We start from the raw sequence: 19,035 nt of genomic DNA on the forward strand, positions 1-19,035 counted from the left end.
GGCCAGGCCCATCACAGAGCCCTTCCCCATCAACGACTATTACTACCTCACTAAGCCATATACTCCTTTACCACAGTATAGTCTGAAACATAGTTCAATTATACTCCATTTCTTATATTGAATCAGGCTTGTTAATAATGCCCCTCTTGACTGTGGAAGTGGAGCCGGCTAGCCGAGTGCACGCCTACTCCCAACTCCCCTCCTGGGCTCGGAGCCAGCTTCCCGTTATATCAGGGGCTGGACAGCACATTAGAGGCCTGGGTGAGTTTGCTGTGGAAATGCTTCTGGCTTGCATTTATGTAGGTATAATCTATCTTTATTAAACACTGATCCTATATCAGTTGCAATTTTTGTCCATATACAGTTGTGGTTGGGGCTAGAGTCTCCCAGAGGAATATTTGAACAGAAAGCACTTTCTGTTCGGAATTTGCATCCAGCAAACATTTTTTCAGCAACAAATGCAAACAATACATTGTACTAAAGGCTGAGGAGACTACTCTAAAAATAAAGCTTAGGCAGCCTTGCTGCTCACAGAATGATGTTTTCACTGGGCTTTTAATACACAGAAACACTGGCATCATTGGCCTGGAAACCATGGGGTTCAGAGCAGGATTTACTGGGCTTGGAGGCCAAGGACAGAAGCAGAGCACAATGCTCACTGCTACTTGTCTCAGCCTGAGAAAACACGCAATTAAGCACAGTCACATGAGAACTCTGTTTATTTGTACTTATTTAATACTCATTTAGCACTTCATATCTGGCACAGTGAGAGGGGATAGTACCCTTGCACACGGTTACATGAGGCACATCAAAAAACAGCACAGCATGTCGGAATAATGTTACATGTTTGTCATGGAGGACGGATCCATTTAGGACAGATCCAGGCTCTTTCTACCAAAGGCATTAAAACCCCCCAGTGACCACAATCCTGCTCTCAACTCAAAGCCATACATACAACATGGATTCACAGTATCATCAAAAACACACAATCTGTATCATCTGTATTAACTCAGCCACGATAGATCACATCCTAAAGGAATATTCTCATAGGTGTTGCCGTAGGAACACACAAACTCACACGAGAGCCATTTCTCTGCCATGAATCAGATTAGAGAAGGAGGAAGACTGAGTGGAGCTGGCTTTAAGCCTGTGTGTAATTAGAACAAGACGAAACCCACACAGACTTGACAAATAGCCCCACACACAGCACACTGGTGCGACAGGCACAGTTACACGTACACACACACACACACACATTCTCACATGAGCTGAAAGTTTTTATATGCAAGCAGTGCCGATGTAAAGAACAATGCCACACTGGTTCTCAGACATGTCATCATACATCTTTCATCAGTCAGGCTAATTGAATGTAGCCTGATCGCAGAGGGAACCCTCAGCTAATTTACATACTGTGTTCAGTATGCAATGTGTAGCCTTGAAGAAGCACTCATTTTTCAGGCTTATGCAGACTTACACTTCGACTCTTACTTTGCCTGTATCATCTGCATGTGAAACTGTCCCATTTCCGGTCTACCTCTTGAAGGCAGAACTAAATTAGATTGGCTTTTGTGGTTTCTGACAGACAATTACCTGGGAGAAAGGACCTGCTCTACAGTGTTCTTTTTTTAAAAAGGTGATGATACAATGTGCACACTGCACAGAAGATAACTGCACCTTTCTCAGCCATTAGCTTCTTTAAACACTTCCATTTAATGGGGACAGTTAGAGGTGAAAATTTGAAATCATAATGGTACTGCAAACCAATGGTGATCAAATAATTCCAACTCCGGGACACCAACCAACACAAAAACCTTCAAGTTTACAGAAGAAATATGCTTTGTAAAATATGTGCAGAAAAGGAATGCTTGCAGCTATACTACTTTCATTATGCATCCCCACAGCATGCGTTATTGTCAATTACATTATTTTGCAATCAGACAACTGGCGATCTACAGAAGAAGTTCAAATGATGTACTTTGTTAAAGAATTCAGGGGAACCCTGCATGAGGTAAAGCCATTTCCTAATGGACTCCAAAGTGTCCCCAAAAGCATATTATAGCTGCGTTGCCCATGGAGACACCTCTGGTCTAATATATAAGGAATGTTTGAGAGATGAACTGTACCAACTCCTTGTTTGTAAACCCAAACAGCAAATTTACTAGCAAAGCTAGTCTGGGAGACTTCATGCAGTGAAACTACTGCTTTATTATGAATGGGCATCGACCATCACCAGATTAAAGAACCAACACTGATAACATGAAACCCTGTGGAAAAATAAGGTACAGTTTTAAATCCTGGAGAAACCTTGGTTGCTTCCAATTTTTTTTAATGACGAAAGGTGCTACAAGAACTAGCAATCGATAATTACCGAACAGAGACCAATGACTCCCTGTCAGCTACGATAGCACCGAGCAAAATGCCACGCTTTATCAAACTAGCACAGAGCTCTGGCTTATCTGCTGTGCCGTGTCAGGAAGATAAATTTCAGGCAGAAAAGATCCCCCTCCCTCATGTAAATGCTTGTGTTACAAGGCAGCAAGCACACTCCTATCAAATCAAAGTTAGTCACTTGGGCTAAGTGTGGGTGACATGCTTCTCGGAGACGCTGGTGAAGACAGGAGAGAGACGTGTGCGTGTTTTCACCCCGTCAGCAGCAGTATACTATCTGAATTAGGAAAAGCATCGCAGGAGGAGAGCTGGGAGGTAAAGGCCTGCCTGCCTACACAGGGATGGCAACACGGTCCTCAAAGAAAGATTCTGCGCATGTCTGCCTGGTTTGTAAGCTTCATGCTAGCTTCAGACATAGCGATAAAAATGTGAGTGTGGTCATTGGGCAGTGTTGTGCTACAATTAGTGTCATTCTGGAAGGAAGGTGAGACGGCGTGTATTACCCTGAATAATACAGCCACAACCTGAAAGGAGTAGTCACTTCCAGAACTTTCCCTCTTTTCTAATTCTGTGGGACTTGTGAATAAAACCTACAGCAAACGGTGGAGGAAGTTCCATTTTGCCTTTCAAAAGGTGGTTTCCCCCGCTGGGCTATTGTATGATCAATAGGTAAATCCCTTCACTCTTTCCCACATTTCACAGTGGAAATTTATGCGGAGCTGGGTACACTTAACTCATAACGGCATTACACGTGTCCTGTAATACAGGAACACTCCTGCTGTAAGTGGCATGCTCCCTGTCCCTTTCTTCAGGAAAACACTGGAGTGCATGGAAACCGCGTCACACATCACATCACATTCAAATCAATTTGCGGTGGCATTGGAACGCATGCATGGTATGATGAATCCAGTCTTTAAAGAGGACAGGCCTGAGAGGAAGAGGAGAGGGGACCACACACAGACTCCACTCAGATCAGGGAGAAGAGTGAACTGTGTAGACAGTGAAGGATGCCCCAGGTGGATTCTCTCTGAAAAAAAGAGGGGTATGTATATGCGCGTGTGTGTGTGAGAGAGAGTGAGTGTGTGTGTGTATGCGAGTGTGTGTGTATGTGTGTGTGTGTGTGTGTGTGTGTATGTGTATGTGTGTGTGTGTGTGTGTGTGTGTGTGTGTGTGTATGTGTGAGAGAGAGGATGTGTGTGTGTGTGTGTGTGTGTGTGTGTGTGTGTGTGTGTGTGTGTGTGTGTGTGTGTGTGTGTGAGTGTGAGAGAGAGTGTATGCGTGTGTGTGTGTTTATGTATGTGTATGTGTGTGTGTGCGTGTGTGTGTATGTGTGAGAGAGAGGGTGTGTGTGAGTGTGTGTGTGTGTGTGTTTGAGAGGCAGAGAGGGAGACTGAGGGAAATATGCGTTTCACAGGTGTGATTGGATCCAATGTGCAATTGATGAAATCCTGTGACCTTTCTTAACCAGCGCTTCAGGCAAATTTGAACAACTCTCCATGGCAACTGCAGGTGAATGTTTCCACTTGGACAAGCTTAACCTTTAGCAGTCTAAAGGAGAGCTGTGCACTTTAAGTGAGCATCATTATACAGTGGGAATGTAAGTCAATGCACAATTTCAGATACAATGTCTCAATTTGTCATTCAACCCACAACCATCAGGTGAGAGTTCAGTACACTGTAATTGTGCCTCCATTTCCTCACCTCACCTTTTTAATGCTAAAGTAATCAAAATCAAGTGCTCTGTCAAATTCATCTGGAAGTGTTAAAGACCCATCTACCCAGTATGCTTAGTGGTGGCAAATATGACTGACAAACCTGGTGCATTTAAACCAGAAATTGAACCTGCAGTTTTAATGCAGTGCAAATTATCCTACGTTGTCCCAAAGTCCTTGCTGCAAGCAGTAAGATTGAATAAGCACGAGATATCAAATGGGAGATCAAATTCTTAGATCTCATTTCCAGCTCACAAATCCTGGTGGATGTTCTCCCCTTCACGTCGAGGCCGTGCCATTTGATCTGCATCTCTCACCCCACCTCTCCATCTGATACACTGCTGCCTTTTCCCCAAGGGTTTTATTCTATTTACTTTCTGCCAGGACCATACAAAAAAAATAAAAGGCCTGTTTTCACAAAGTATCTGTTTTTCTCCATTGGTACAGACACAATCTGCATCAGATGATATCCCTTCAGCATTTCAGAGCAAACGTGTGTATAAATTGTTAAATGCCTCTTCTCTGTGCTGTGCAGCAGGCTGAAAATAGAGGACGCCTACTCCAAAGCTGTGCTGCTGCACGTTCACACCAGTCTGTGCCACGTTTGTTCCTGGTGTAGACAACCTCGTGCACTGCCATCACGTTAGGTACGCTTCACTGACAGTTGCAGCAGGCTACCGCGTCGTGACCACTATGCCTGGGCCGTAGATGAGCCTGAAGTCCGGCTCCCTTCCATTTGGGACATTACCCAATATAGATAACTACTTTAGGCTCACGTCATCTACTGAAATAACCCACCATGCACTGCTCACATTGCCTTGCAACATGCCTCATATGCTTTGTGAGGTGTGCAGAGCAAATTAGTGGTTAAGGAGCTGTACTAACCACAGTCGCAGATTTGATTACCAGGCAAGACACTGCTGTTGGACCCTTTAACAAGGAAGTGGACTGTCCTTAATCTCAAATAGTTCAGTAAATACCCGTCTGTAGAGATGCACAATGAGCTAAGTGAACCATGTTCATCAGTCGTGACAAATGTGTAAGCAGGGATAAATATACCAGAAATGAAGTTTGAATATATTCTGTATCATATTTTAAAGTTTCATGTTTCAAGCTTATCATATTTCCAAGCACAGATGAATGAGTCATTAGCAAAGGTGTGACCTTTATCCTCAGACTTCCTGAAAAAAGCACAAGCCCTGGAATGAAAGGCCAGCAGCTGTTCCATCTCCCCCATCTTCTAGCCAGGCCAGGGGAGATGGGAACAGAGCGGATCCAGAAAAATAACAGCAGCTGGAACAGAGCAGTGTAGGTCCTGAGATTACTCTGGTGAATCCCTTTTTAACAGGTACTGCTTGTACTTTGTAAGGCAGTCAGCAAATGAAGGTTACCACCATTTTTAATGCTGTACAACTGCTAAACAGGGACAGAACACAACACAGCACCGTGCTGTTCAGACTGGAAGCACACTGAAGCAGGTGGTCATTAATGGACGTCGGACCACAAGGTCCAATTCGGCCAATTAATCATCGCACCTTGAGTAAAGAGCATCATTAATCACGCCCTCAGCCCAGCCATCGCTAATAACATTCTGCCTTCTCCTACACCGTGTTCTTTCTCTCCCTTCAACTACATGACTAAAATTCAGTCTATAAAAACAGAGCTTTTTCATGGACTTAAGTTCAGTTACAACCCAGCATGCAGCCAAGCCACGTTCTACAAAGGGATAAATAACTGAATGAGCTCAAAATGTTGAAACAATTCCATGTAGGCAGAGGAAGCTCATTTTAGCGTGCGTCAAGAAGAGCTCCCAATTAAAGTAGTGAGTTTCAGGCAAGGCGATTAAAAGTGCTCATTAAATTTCTACTGGGAATTAATGGATTATGAAAGAAAGACACCGTGCGAGAGGAGGGGAGCTGGGAAAATGAATAACGCAGGCTAGAACAGTTTCCCATCTTCTTGCAACCTCCAATCAGATTTTTTTTTAAATCACAGGAAAGAGTGGGAGAGTTTAGGCAACATAAAAGGACAAGTTGGTCTCCTAGCAACATACACAGATGGAGTAAAATGGCACAATGAATATTACTCAGTAACCGGCGGGACCTGGAAAGACTGAGTCTGATGGTCATTTCCTCATCCCATGTGAGAGTCAGCAAGATGGAAATTCTAGCGTGTGATCAAGACCGGCGCTTCAAACAGGCCTCAGCACCAAATGGGTGTGCCCTAACTCAAAAATCTGCAGAAGGAATTACCTGAAGATATGATAAAGTTCTCTGTACAACATCGATCACATTATGCATTTCATTCTTACCATGTATTTTTTTAAGCAGATGGTGTTACCCTGACAATTCAGCATACATTTGCATTTTTATATAGTTGTAGGTTGAATATTGGAAGAAACAATCCGTAGCTATATTACTAAGTTGTATGGCCCAGAGCCATGGGGGATTCAAGCCCGAAAACATTTGGTTAAAAGTCTAGTTTCCTAACATCAATACCAATGACCCATGGGTGCATAATTGAGGCTGGCATTTAAAAAAAAAAAAAAAAAAAATCAGAAGAGATCATTTGCCAGCCTCATTAGGAGTGGGAGGATGCAGAGGGGATGGGGGAATGAGCGGGGGTGGTTTTGGGGTGATGACCAATGCTCAGTGACCCTGAGGAGCTGGTTGTAAAGTGTGTACATGTTAGGTGGAGTCGGTCATTGAGACAGACTAACAGGCTCCCCGTCGTTCTGCTTCTGACAGGCAGTTCTGCTTCAGAGCTCACCGATGCTCCCTCTGCCTGAGAAGCCCCTTCCGTTACCTCCAGAATATTCTATAACAGTCCAAAAACCTGTTCTCACCCTGACCATCTGTTTCTCCATGGTAAAGCACCAAGTTTGGCAGGAAAGGCTGCTCTCCTGTTCGAAGCCTGTCAACCCCCAACATATGATGATATGACAACATTACCAAAATAAATCAAATGTAAATTACCAGTAAAAAAAAAATGATTTACTTCAGCAATTTGATGCATCAGATCTTGTAATCTGTCACCGTCGAATCATGTGGGTCTGGCTCACTGGGCAAAGAAATATTAACAAGCCAAGATAAGATAGTATAAGGCAAGGGGATTGGTATTAGTTCAGCAACGGCTCTGAACTGAGCACTAAACACATGCATATCATGAACAGACATGAGACAGAGGTCTTGTTAATTTCCTCACAAATTTGAATAGAAAGCACTCCCAAAAACCCATCTGAACAGCGATGTATGCGTTTCTCCGACTACTATCCCAAAAGAGATGACAAAGCAGGTTTATAACAGTCACACACTGCATGTCATTCAAAACGGTTTAAAAACTTTTCATAAATGAAAAACTTATGCAAGAGCTGTGCCATTAGACGTAATAACTGCTGGGCTTACAGGTTTCAGGGAGGATTCTGGAGTTACTCGAGAGTCTTGGATGGGCGGCAAAAGCAATGGGGGGGGGTCATTAATTACTAAATTCATTTGTGGGATTTTTTTTTCTTGGTCTTCAGTTGAAGACCCTCCCCATGAGCTCAGTCCAGAAGCATTCTGTCCCCCAGGCAGGACTGAGTGCCATGTTATCACACATCAGAAGGAAGAACACAGTCAGAACGTAGTCTCCCCATTACGTTTGCTTTTGCCAAACACCTGAAGACACACCTGGGCTAGTGCCAAAGCTCCCTGTCAGCTCAGTGAGCAGCTGCTCCTCGTGAAATGTCATGATATCACCAAGTGATCGTTACAGACCCGGCGAAAATGTAGGGAAAAGGAAACATTAAAAAAAGCAGTCTCACTGGAAAGAGGCTGGAATCACCAGCTGGTGCCATTACCTGTACCGGCGCTGGTGTGATTACATTACACATCCCATAACGTATGAGTCCTGGAATTATAGCAGTAGTGTAAAAGGCTGAATTTAGAGTGTGGCCCTGGTCAGGATTTGTGCTACCTCCTTTCACCTGAAAACCTACCATGGGCTCCACACAGCAGAGCTGCTGGCTGTCTCCACACACGCTGCCCCCGTACAAACGACATCAGATCTCCAGCGGAATGCGCGGACCGCCCCGTGTGGGAAATCACATCTCCTGTTTGTTTTGAACACATCACGCTCCCCCCCCCCTCCCTTCCCCCTCCTCTTTTCCTGCCGCAGGTAAAAACAAGCCTAATTACAGCGCGTGGGGAAGAATTCCTGGGCCAAATGGAGCCAAACTGCTCCACAGGAGACAAGCATCCACCCCAGGGCGTCAGGAAACATAAAGAGTGTAACAGCTTTCATTGCAGCGGCGTGAGATTCCCCGCTGCATGAGCGGCAGCTTCCCCTTTTCCCACTCGTTTACCCTGTGCTCCTGCACTCGCCTGCTTGAAGTCCACTACCCTGTGCTTGCCGTGTGAAGTCCACTACCATGTGCTCACCGTGCGTGAAGTCCACTAGCCTGTGCTCCTGCACTCGCTGTCCACGCTTACCCTCCCACCAAGACAGGCATTTAAAAATGTTACATTTTATTTATTCTTTTTTTGGGTTTTGTTAAGACCGGGTTTCCATAACGCGGTCAAGAGCAGGCAATCTCCTGCTGCGATCTGATACAGGGCAGGCCGGTCAGAACTTCCCCCAAGGCATATAATTCCCCCTCAATGAAGTGTTTGTGAAGGAGTCTAGCACTGTCAATAACCCAATACAACCACAATGACCTCATTCTCTCTGCAGATTTAGACATATCAGCAGAAATTAAGACAGAAGGAATTCTGATACATTTTTGGATTGGTGAATTGAAACTTGTTAACTTTCCAAATCATTCGCTGCTCATCAGTCAGTCAAAAAGCTGTATTTGGCAACAACAGGAATGTACTTTCCAGGACAATACTCCCAGACCTGCACCATTTCAGATCAAATGCAAGCATACATTTCTACTGAAAACTCCTTAACCAAAACTTTGTTTATTGCCATTTTGCAGTGCAGAGCCAAAACAGCAATAAAAATAAATGCTAATGGAGTTTGAGCATCCAATCCAAAAAATCCCAACTTCCTCTAGCTACGATACAAGCACTTCATCCAAAATATTTTTTGTCCTGTACTAACAAAAGTCAGGCCCAATGCATTCTGCCCTGAAGGAATTGATACAAACAGTGTTAAAGGCACCGTTTGATGAAATTAACCTCAACGGGAAGCTCAGTGGAAGTTCATGAGTAACAGTGGCATTATATTTGGAAAGAGACGTTGCTGTTGAGTTACTCAAATGTATGTTTTTAGCGCTTTGAGGAGACAAAAATCCTTGGTCAGAACAGAGCTGCAACCAAACAGTCAGATCTCAACTACTGGATGGATAGACGATAATCCAGGTAAGTGGACACAGAGCTCAATTTCATTTTTGGGTCAATTGCCTTTTGCCAAGTAATCCTCAACACATGACAATAACTTTGGACAAAATGGCCAGATTAAATATCCCCCCTCAATTACTTCAATGTCTCAATGATGGTGCTAGAATTTCTGTTGTATTAGGAAGGTTTTACAAACACTACCAAATACAGCAAATAATGGATTATGACTGGATTTGTCCTTAATGACCAGTGTTGTCTGAGTCAGGGGATAAACATTTGCATTGGGAAACCAGAGCAACAGTTTGGTTAAAATAACAAACATCTCAAAGCCCTTGTTAATGTGTGTCCCCTCAGATCATGACTTCCTTTCCATTACTGAGATGGAAATCTCTCATGCAGAGACCATTTCCTGCAGACTACTCACTGTAGGAAAATTTGCATGCGACACAGGCAGCTGGGTATGAAATATTGAATTAAAACGGCTTGTAAAAACACTGAATAGGAGTGGGGCAAAGTGGCTGGCTTGGGTACTTGGGTAACTAAACATAGGCACGTTAGCAGAGGGCTGCACCATAGATACATTTACTTTACCTGAATGTGAATAAATAAAGAAAACGGCAAACTACAACTACCTTATAATTGGCTAAATTTGATATGCCGTTTTTGATAAAATACTATTTTAGAATTATAAATACTGCTTTTGGAAAAGGGTAATGCTTGCTTAACACAAAAATAGCTACAGTTTTGGAATATATTTCCTGTAATACCAGATCATCACATTGGTTTGAGAGATGAAAGGTGATGTGACAGCAAATAAAAAAAAAAAAAGGAAAAATAACAACTTATTCATTATCTCAAGGGGTACTTCCAGCAGTAGGGTTCCTCCAAGCTAATTTGCACATTTAACTCGATAGGAAAATTAACACGGATTAATCCCACTGCTTAAGTATCACTTGACATAATAGAACACAGTAGCGGGATGGTAATAGTTTTTTTTGGGCTACTTTGAGGCCTCAGCACCCGGGCTGAGTCAGCCAATGAGTCAATGAGAACATGAATTCCAGGACATACTGGAGGATTCTGGAGCACAATATGTTTATTGAGATTAAATTACCTGATACGAGCGCAACATTAAAGAAGGCTAAGTTCTGTAAGGAAGAGTGGTCCAAGCATGGTGAGAGACTAGGCAATACATGAAACCCAGAGTTAAATGCATTGCTGAGAAATCAGCTAGTCACTGAATCTATACACAAGGATTCATGTGATGGTGAAATATACTTTTTAGTCAAAACTGGTAGTCCTCTTTCCTGTGTATTTTAAAAAGAGACAAGATATTATTTCACTGGAAAGAACAAAACTTAACTCCAATTTCAAAAACACATACAAGGTAATTAAGCCAAAGCTGTATCTTGCCGTCACCAAGGTAATTCAAATGGAACAGGAAGAAACATTATGTTCTTTATTTTTTTATATACAGATATTTTAAATCAAAGAATTGGTGAAATAAAAGGATTTTATTTGAGAACCATTTACAATATAATGTTAGAACGGTTCAATGTTATTTCTTTAGTGGTAAAAATTGGTGCCGAGTGATTAAGGCAAGCTGCATTGCCTTTCAGCAAACTTATGTTTACTTATCTTTAAATGTACATAATTTTAATTAAAGCTGCGCTCCACTTTACATCATATTTTATCTGTGATGTTAAAAAACTACAAAAGAAACAATGTCACAGAGGCATCTTAATTAGTCATGTGGAAGTGGGGAAGGCATTCTGCCCTTTCTACCCGATACCATCTGTTAATAGCCACAATTTCCCTTATTGGAGAGCCGCTTTGAAGTTGGAAAGCACACAAAATATATGACACTGCTGGCAGCGGTGCTTAGAGAAAACACTGCATGTGGCTCAATAGGAGGTCCTGACTATGCCTGAACATAGTGCTTGCGTAATGCTTCACTCCCACTGACATTACATGCTGCATTTACAACTGTCCACAACTACTGACAGGGCTTCCAAAGCAGATCGCTTTTCCAGTTAAATACTGACTGCCAACAACATGCAAGCAAAAAAGCAAAAGAGAATGCACACATTACCTCATGGTGATGTCACACCAATTTGTTTAGTGTCTGCTAAAATGGCGTGCCATGCATCCCTTCTTAGAAATCCCCATTCATTATATGATTCAAGCGATTAAAAAAAAAACTGACCAAAAATTGGAATTAAAAAATTTGTTCTAATAGTCATCCAAAACAAAGTTTCCAACCTCAAAAAGTGACACACGACACTTTCGCATATAGGATAAAGCAGTTGGATGGGCAATTCAATTCGGAGAGAAACTGCAAGAGACACAGAATCTCCACAGAGCAGAACAAATGCAGAAAGGAAAAATAACTACCCAACTGCAGGAATAAATAAATACGCAAAAAAAATATTGTTTAATTTTATTTTTGGTAAATAGAATTATTAAACTCATATGAAAGAGTTCTGCTCGAGGCTGTCCCCGAGTACCCGTTTACTGGAGGAGTTCAAAGGGAACTTCATAAAACATTAACGAGGGCATGGAGGGAAAAAAACATCACTCCGCTCCCACCGCACAGCATGACCCGCAGGTTCATTTGGCTAATTACAGCACAAAGATTAAAGAAATTAAATGACTTTCTGAAGCAGACACGCTGAAACACCCATTCCTCTTGTGGTCCTATTGGTCTTCATATCAAATGACAAATTTTATTTTTTGTGAAAATTAAAGCTGACATGCCGGCAGGTCAGTTCTCAAGAAGATGACATATCGTATATTCATCAGAGTGAAAACATCGAGCAACGCTGCCTTCATTCGGGAGGAAAGAGATCAGAAGACACGATCGCTTATCCTGCTTTTAAGCAGCCCAAAAAGATTAATGGAAAACGCTTCATCAGTACATAAGCTTGGCAATTGCAGTGATGCTTCCTTGAAGAAAGATAGGTTACCTTATCAACAGCTAATTACAAGCCAGGAATCCATCTGTTCCTCTGCCAGCAGTCACAAAGGACAACAGATTTACAAGAAGAATGGGCTAGATATTCTGACAGCCTTGAGGAAGTGGGATCCAGGTAAAGATGATCATTCCAGTAGTGCACTGCTGTTGCCAGACATTATAAATGCTATAACGGTTGCTAGAAGCATTTTAGCGAGGACTCAAACACAAAATCTAAGGAGCAGCTAACGGCGCTCGCATTTAATTGTCAAGAGAAACACTTTGCTTTTTTGGTATCATTTAAGTAACAAAATATCTCAGAAGGACAGAAGGATTTAGTGATAAAATGGTAGAGGTCACTTTTAGGGTGATGACAATGTCCTCTCCATATGCACAGGCGAGGGTATTCTCAGCTTGAGACCTCACAAGTGTGAAGATGGCAAATAAAACAGCATGCACCCATTATCCAAAAGGACGTGGGCCATGGCTGCCAATGCCAAAACACTGTGTGATAGAAAAAGAAGAACACAGAGAGAAAATCACCAGTCATTGCTCTCCCTGACCTGCTGCTTCTGCACAGTGGGGGCACGTTTTATTCGAAGCGAGCATCCTCGTGAACGATCTTACTTTTTGTAAAGCCGCTCTGCATCATGTCCGCATGGTTTGTGCCTGGTTTGGAAAACCGAGTTTTGTTACGCAGAAGAAAAAATATGTCACAGATGGAAGACAAATGGCTGGATAAGAGATGAGCCTGTAAACATGAAATATCTTGGCTTTCATTAAAATACGGATGTTCTTTGAACAAATCCCACCCACCGCAAATTTTAAAAATATATAAAAAAAACAAAAAAAAAAACAGATGGCCCCAAAAAGCTTTAATTAAGAAAAATTTGAAACTCTTGTAATAACACGTCCAAGAGTGAACAGGGCCAAGTCTGTGTTCAGTACAGAATTTAGTGTGAAATGGAAAGCGCAAAGAGGATTGGACCATTATTACCAATAGATAACAGATCACGCTTAATCCTAGCTACATGACAGAAAGACACATTAGAGAGAAGCACAAATAGTTCATCCTTAGCACAAGGAGTCAGAAAATGTACAATAAATGTGCCTACCTACCAGTCTGACAATTCCACGCTTAACTTCCATTTAAAAACATTGAAAACCACTAAAAACTAATACAAATTCCACTGAAAAAAAAGAAGTGAAATATCCCTGAGATTAAACTATACAAATGTTACTTAGGGCATTCAGGGACTTCAGTATTTCATTCTAATTCTGCCTGCAAATCACAGCCACTCCAAGTGATGAAAATAGTGTTTCGATAGCGTGTTCTTTTGCTGAAGGAACATAATACAATCTAAAATGTTAAATACAGGTCTTGGAGGTTACCAAGGATGAGATAAAAAGTAATGCATAATGTGGACCTCAGGGAAATTATGTTTTACACTCAAGAGAACCTTGTTTTTGCATTAAACACAGTTCTGGGTGCTGGTCCAGGTTAAGTTCAGGCTGCTTTACAGATGCACCATCATGATATGACATTCATGCAATCACAAAATAAATACAGCACAGCTGTAACCTCTCAGGATTTCAAATACACTGACTTCATTCAAGCCAAATGCGCAGTTACAATCTATGTATTGTTCAGAACGGCTTTTCTAGAGCTTTTAAAAAATCATTACCAGAGCACAATAGGAGGACAGAAGAATACGAAATCTATTCTAAATACAGGCGGGGACAACAGGTTCACTGGCCCACTGTGGGAACGGGACGTGAGCCAACCGAGAAGGCTTGGACACAGGGACCAACATCAGCTTTCATCATCTTTTTCCTCAGCTTTGCGTGCGTGTGCGAGTGTGAGAGAGAACACGGGGATATTTTCGAAAACGAGTGTCAGTGGTTAACCGCTCTTCTCGCCGGGGTCCAGCAGTCCCCCGGGTGCTGTGAGCGAGAGCACGGAGAGGTGGGTCATGTTTCTGCAGAGTGAGGGCTGCTGATAGGAAAAGAGAGGGTAAGAGACTCCCCTTGGAGACGGAATATACGGCAGTGAACAATGGCTAACACCCAAATGTTAACTAACAGGAGTCATGCCCTCTCAACAACCCACAGCTCAAAAAGGGCAGCCGGATAACTCTTCCCAGTGAGACGAGGCTTAGCAAGAACCAAGAAACACAGCTAGCCTATACAACGTTCACACAAAAGTCATGTTTTAGGACCCATTGACTCAGAACAGAAGTAAATGTACTTCATTATCTTTGTGTTCAAAGCCACTCCTGCAAACCCCCATTTACATGGCAAATCAGCACAGTCCGGGCTCAGGCCCGTCTCCCGAAATGCTGTGGGCAGGTAATTATTTTAGCAGCGGGATGGATTAAAGAGCACATCACCAAAAGCAGCCTGCAGTGACAAACTCTCACATGGAAGTGAGAACTACCAGCAGAGTGGCAGACCAGAGTTCAGCCATTTTCTGAGGCAGAGCCAATTTACCACAAAGAGAGACATTGTGCCCCGCTGTGCGCAACAGCAGGTCCCGCGAACCCTTCAGGTGTTAAATAATCCAGCGCCTTGAACAGAGACACTCTTCTCTTGGCATTCAAATTACGGCCTTAAGAGTCTTAGCTGAGCAGTGTGGAGCAGCTTTAATGGAAACCGGACTGATGCGTGTGTTCTGCAGAACCCAAAATGTCGAGATGGAATCAACACACGATGGAATGGTGCGATCCAACCCCATCAGTTGAGGGCATCGATGAACAGCGGCTAAAGAACAAGTCTTTTCAAGTCATGACAGCCATATCACGGAACAGCGTGCAAGGACCAAGAGGCTATCACACAGAACATCACAACTTGGATAAAACATTTTAAATAGGTTACCGAAGGCTTGCATGCAATGTCATACCAGCTCAACATATTTTCTCTCTAAACCATACAAATTAAGCTAAATATCCAACATACAGTACCAAAAAGTAAGCAAACAGGTTTGTTTTACTCTATTAATGGAAAGTAGGCACCCACAAAGAAGTTTTGGTCTTTAATTGTGTATAAACGTGTGACAAATAGGATGACGCATTCAATTCAATGGTCAAGACTCTCCACATGTCGTGCTTTTGAAACAGCCACACCCATCACAAGCAGTGAAAACGTTATCACATTTATCACAAACTACTGTCTGGACCAACTGATTCAGTCAAAATATTGTATCAGTTAACTATGGATAAAGCACTTGGTGAAAAAAAATAATTTAAAAAAATACAGTACCAAATTAAAGCCACTAAACAACCAATGTAACAAGTTAATTTTCCACTAAAATGTAAGTGAAGAAAGAAAAGCAAAGGCATTGAAAAAAAAAAAAACATTGTTGCCTGCGGTGTTCACTGCAAACCGTAGAAGGAAACAACATCCCAGCATTGTGTACACCGAGAATTAAATCCTTTGTCCACTGTGGCCACCTCACTATCCTTAATGTTCAATCAGCACAGTAGAGTGAGGGGCACTAGTGTGAGTGTGAGTGTGAGTGTGAGTGTGAGTGTGAGTGTGAGTGTGAGTGTGAGTGTGAGTGTGAGTGTGAGTGTGAGTGTGAGTGTGAGTGTGAGTGTGAGTGTGAGTGTGAGTGTGAGTGTGAGTGTGAGAGTGAGAGTGAGAGTGAGAGTGAGAGTGAGAGTGAGAGAGAGAGAGAGAGAGTAAAGTGTAAAGTAAAAGACAGAGGGGAAAAAGGGAATTGGGCCGCTAAATTATTTACACATCCAGTTAAGTATCAGACAAGCTAAAGAAGAAAAAAGAAAAATGAACTGGTAGCATTGAGGATAAAATGAGAGAAGAGTGCTTAATGAAACTCTTGCACACAAGACATTAAACTCGATCCACAGGAAATCTGAAATGCTCCTTCAAATGGAGAGAAAGCAGCCAACCTGAAGCTTATAGTCATGAATGGCAGTTTTGCATGTTCCAACAATTATGTCAATCAAATCCATAAGACTCATCGACATGCAACACAGACCGAGCAGAGCAGGATGCATCCCAAGACCAAATTGTCTGTGAGGAGACATCGTACATGACAACATACATTTCATAAAACATCCATGTATACAGCCAGATGTTTACAGCATGTGTTCAAGTGCACCACCTAGCTTCAGGGAACGATGGCGGTGTCTAGAATAAGAAGATCCCTTGGTTACTTCAGAGCACGGCTGCAGAGCTCTGCAGAGCTGCACAATATACCTTTTACCTTCTTAAGCAAATGACTTTGCCTTCTGCTGTACTTTCACTGGGCAGAACTTGGGTCTCGTGCTGGCCTACACAGCTGGACCCAGTCCAGCCTGCCCTGGTTGCATGACTGCACGAACTTTATCGGCAGTGGTAGACCGAAGATATGGGGAGCTTGCGTGTGAGCCTGCCTGTGCGTGTGCAAGACTGTATCCTCTGTAAATCAGTGACAAGGTAACGATTGGACACGCCTCCCTCTCGTGTCCGGGCAGGGTGAGTGGCACCCAGGTGACTCTTCTCTCATAGATGTGATAGTGTGTAGGTCACCAAGGGTCAAGCATATGTACCAAGGCTTAAAATATAAACCATATAGAATGCTGCATGTCAGAATGTTATGAAATGAGATGACATATTAGATATGGAAAATTCTAAAGTTTGTCAAACTCTACTTTTAGCAGACAGAACTCTGCAAAGCTCAAGATGCCAGATAATCAACTGATGGGTTGAGCAGGCAGATGGAGCTATAGATATTGCTTATATGCTGCAGTGACTTGGTTAAGTCCCCAAACTTTAAACAGTGCTTCAGTATCCTAGCATAATTTGAACTATTCTTCCCCTCTAAAAGCAATCAGTGAATATTAATGAATACCAGGTCTCGGGATTACTTATTTTCAGGATTACCCTTATTTTACCCTAATTTTCAGACCCCAATAGTAGAAAATTAAAAAAACTATTGTATGAACCCTTTCCCCATTTCTGAAACGTAACCCTATTCTTGCCACAACCCTAAGGATTACCATTTTCCTAACACAAAGCCAAACTGTAACCCTAATCCTAATCTAGCCCGAGGAGTGTTTAGGCCCAATAGTGAAATCAAATAAAGGAATAATCATGATGCCAACCCTTTCCCCAATTCCTTAAAAGAACCCTAATTTTGCCCCAACCTTATCGCTCATTGTTTTCCTCACCCTAACACTAACTGTAATCATAACTCTAATTCAAGCACTCAGTGTTCAAATCCCAACAGTGAAAAATGTTTAGCTCTCTAAATAAGGCCTTGACATTATTCGGTTTGCACTTCAGTCAGTGGAACAATGTGCTCCTTCTCAGTTCCTGAAAAATGAAAGGCGCGCATAATACCACAGCGTACATATTTTCATTTGAGCGTTTCTGTCGTTTACAAATATGTAGTCACATTCACAAAGTGTGACATTTTGAGTCATCGTAAGTCATTTCTTTTGCACTTTCAGTACCTTCTGGAATACGGTGAGTATAGATGCATCTGCTATCGTTCAGATCTTAGCTTCTAGCTATGTGATCAAACTGAGTAACAAGTAGTCTTTCTCTTGAAACCTGTTTTAGCCTTTCCCCTTCCCAAGACTGTGAAACACACATTCGACCATAGATTGTACAGATTATAGGCATAATTCTATAGGAAGGGAATGCAGGAATGTGAAGGGTTGTTTCAGGTCCTGATTTGCTTCTCATAAGCCAGTCGGGCAGCACGCCAACTCTGCCCCAAGTAGAGGAGATATGACTTCCAGAATCATCGACATACACAGTGCTTAATGTATAGATCACGGGTGCAGCTTGCGTCAGGTGACAGTGCGACTGCAGTGTGCAGAAGATAGGGGCAGTTCAGTGGGGGAATATAAAGGGTACTTGATTTGCCTGCCTGTGGTCTTAGCCTGGCGGACACTCCTCGGGCGGCATGTACGACATTTCACTGTACAAGAGGAGCAATTACAAAAATACCCGGTCATCCTGGGATTCGCGCTCCTGCAATATGGAATAAAGAAACGCAGCGTCCCGGTCGTGAACACGCTCCTTGAACCGTGACGAGGAGAAGGTGTAACTGCCTGATATTCAGCGGTCAGCCATTTCTGAGAGGCATCGGGTGAAATGCTGAATGGGCAGTCTTCCATGTGTTCAGAAAATTAAAGAAGAATAAAAGAATAAAAGCATTAAAAGCATTCCTGAGGCTGCAGATGAGTTATGAATGTGCATTAAAAAAAATCATGGGCATGCAGCCTCGGGGCAGAAACGTTTGTGAGAATGAATGTAGAACATCAAACTCATTCTTTTTCTGGATTTATTTTTTATTTTATTTAATAACACATTCATTTTCTCAATTTAGAAAATCTATCCACTTACACAAGCTAATAATAATAGCAGTCATTTAATTTCAATATAACCTAAGGTCAACACCTCTACTCAATGCAGATGCAATCGTATGTAATTAATAAGCTGCAGTTAAAAGAAAGTTATTTGAATTGTCAGGTGAAATTATGTCATTGAGCTACCTTAAAGCTCAATGACATAAAATCATAGCATTGTTCATTGTGCAGGAGTTCTTTCATAGCTGTAGAGTAGCTCTGAGAGCAAAACCCCAACAGCCTCTTCAACCCCATTCAACAAAAAGAAAAATGACACTGCAGAAAAAGGAACAGGGTTTGTA

At 42.3% G+C, this 19,035-nt stretch overlaps 1 protein-coding gene across 3 annotated transcripts in view; it reads right to left on the bottom strand.

Moving 5' to 3' along the window:
* LOC133130918 (exostosin-1b-like) overlaps nt 1–19,035 on the bottom strand; it is a 70,796-nt gene that overhangs the window by 23,364 nt on the left and 28,397 nt on the right. The window lies entirely within an intron of this gene.

Source organism: Conger conger, chromosome 1, assembly GCF_963514075.1.
Source record: "Conger conger chromosome 1, fConCon1.1, whole genome shotgun sequence".
Taxonomy (NCBI): Eukaryota; Metazoa; Chordata; class Actinopteri; order Anguilliformes; family Congridae; genus Conger; species Conger conger.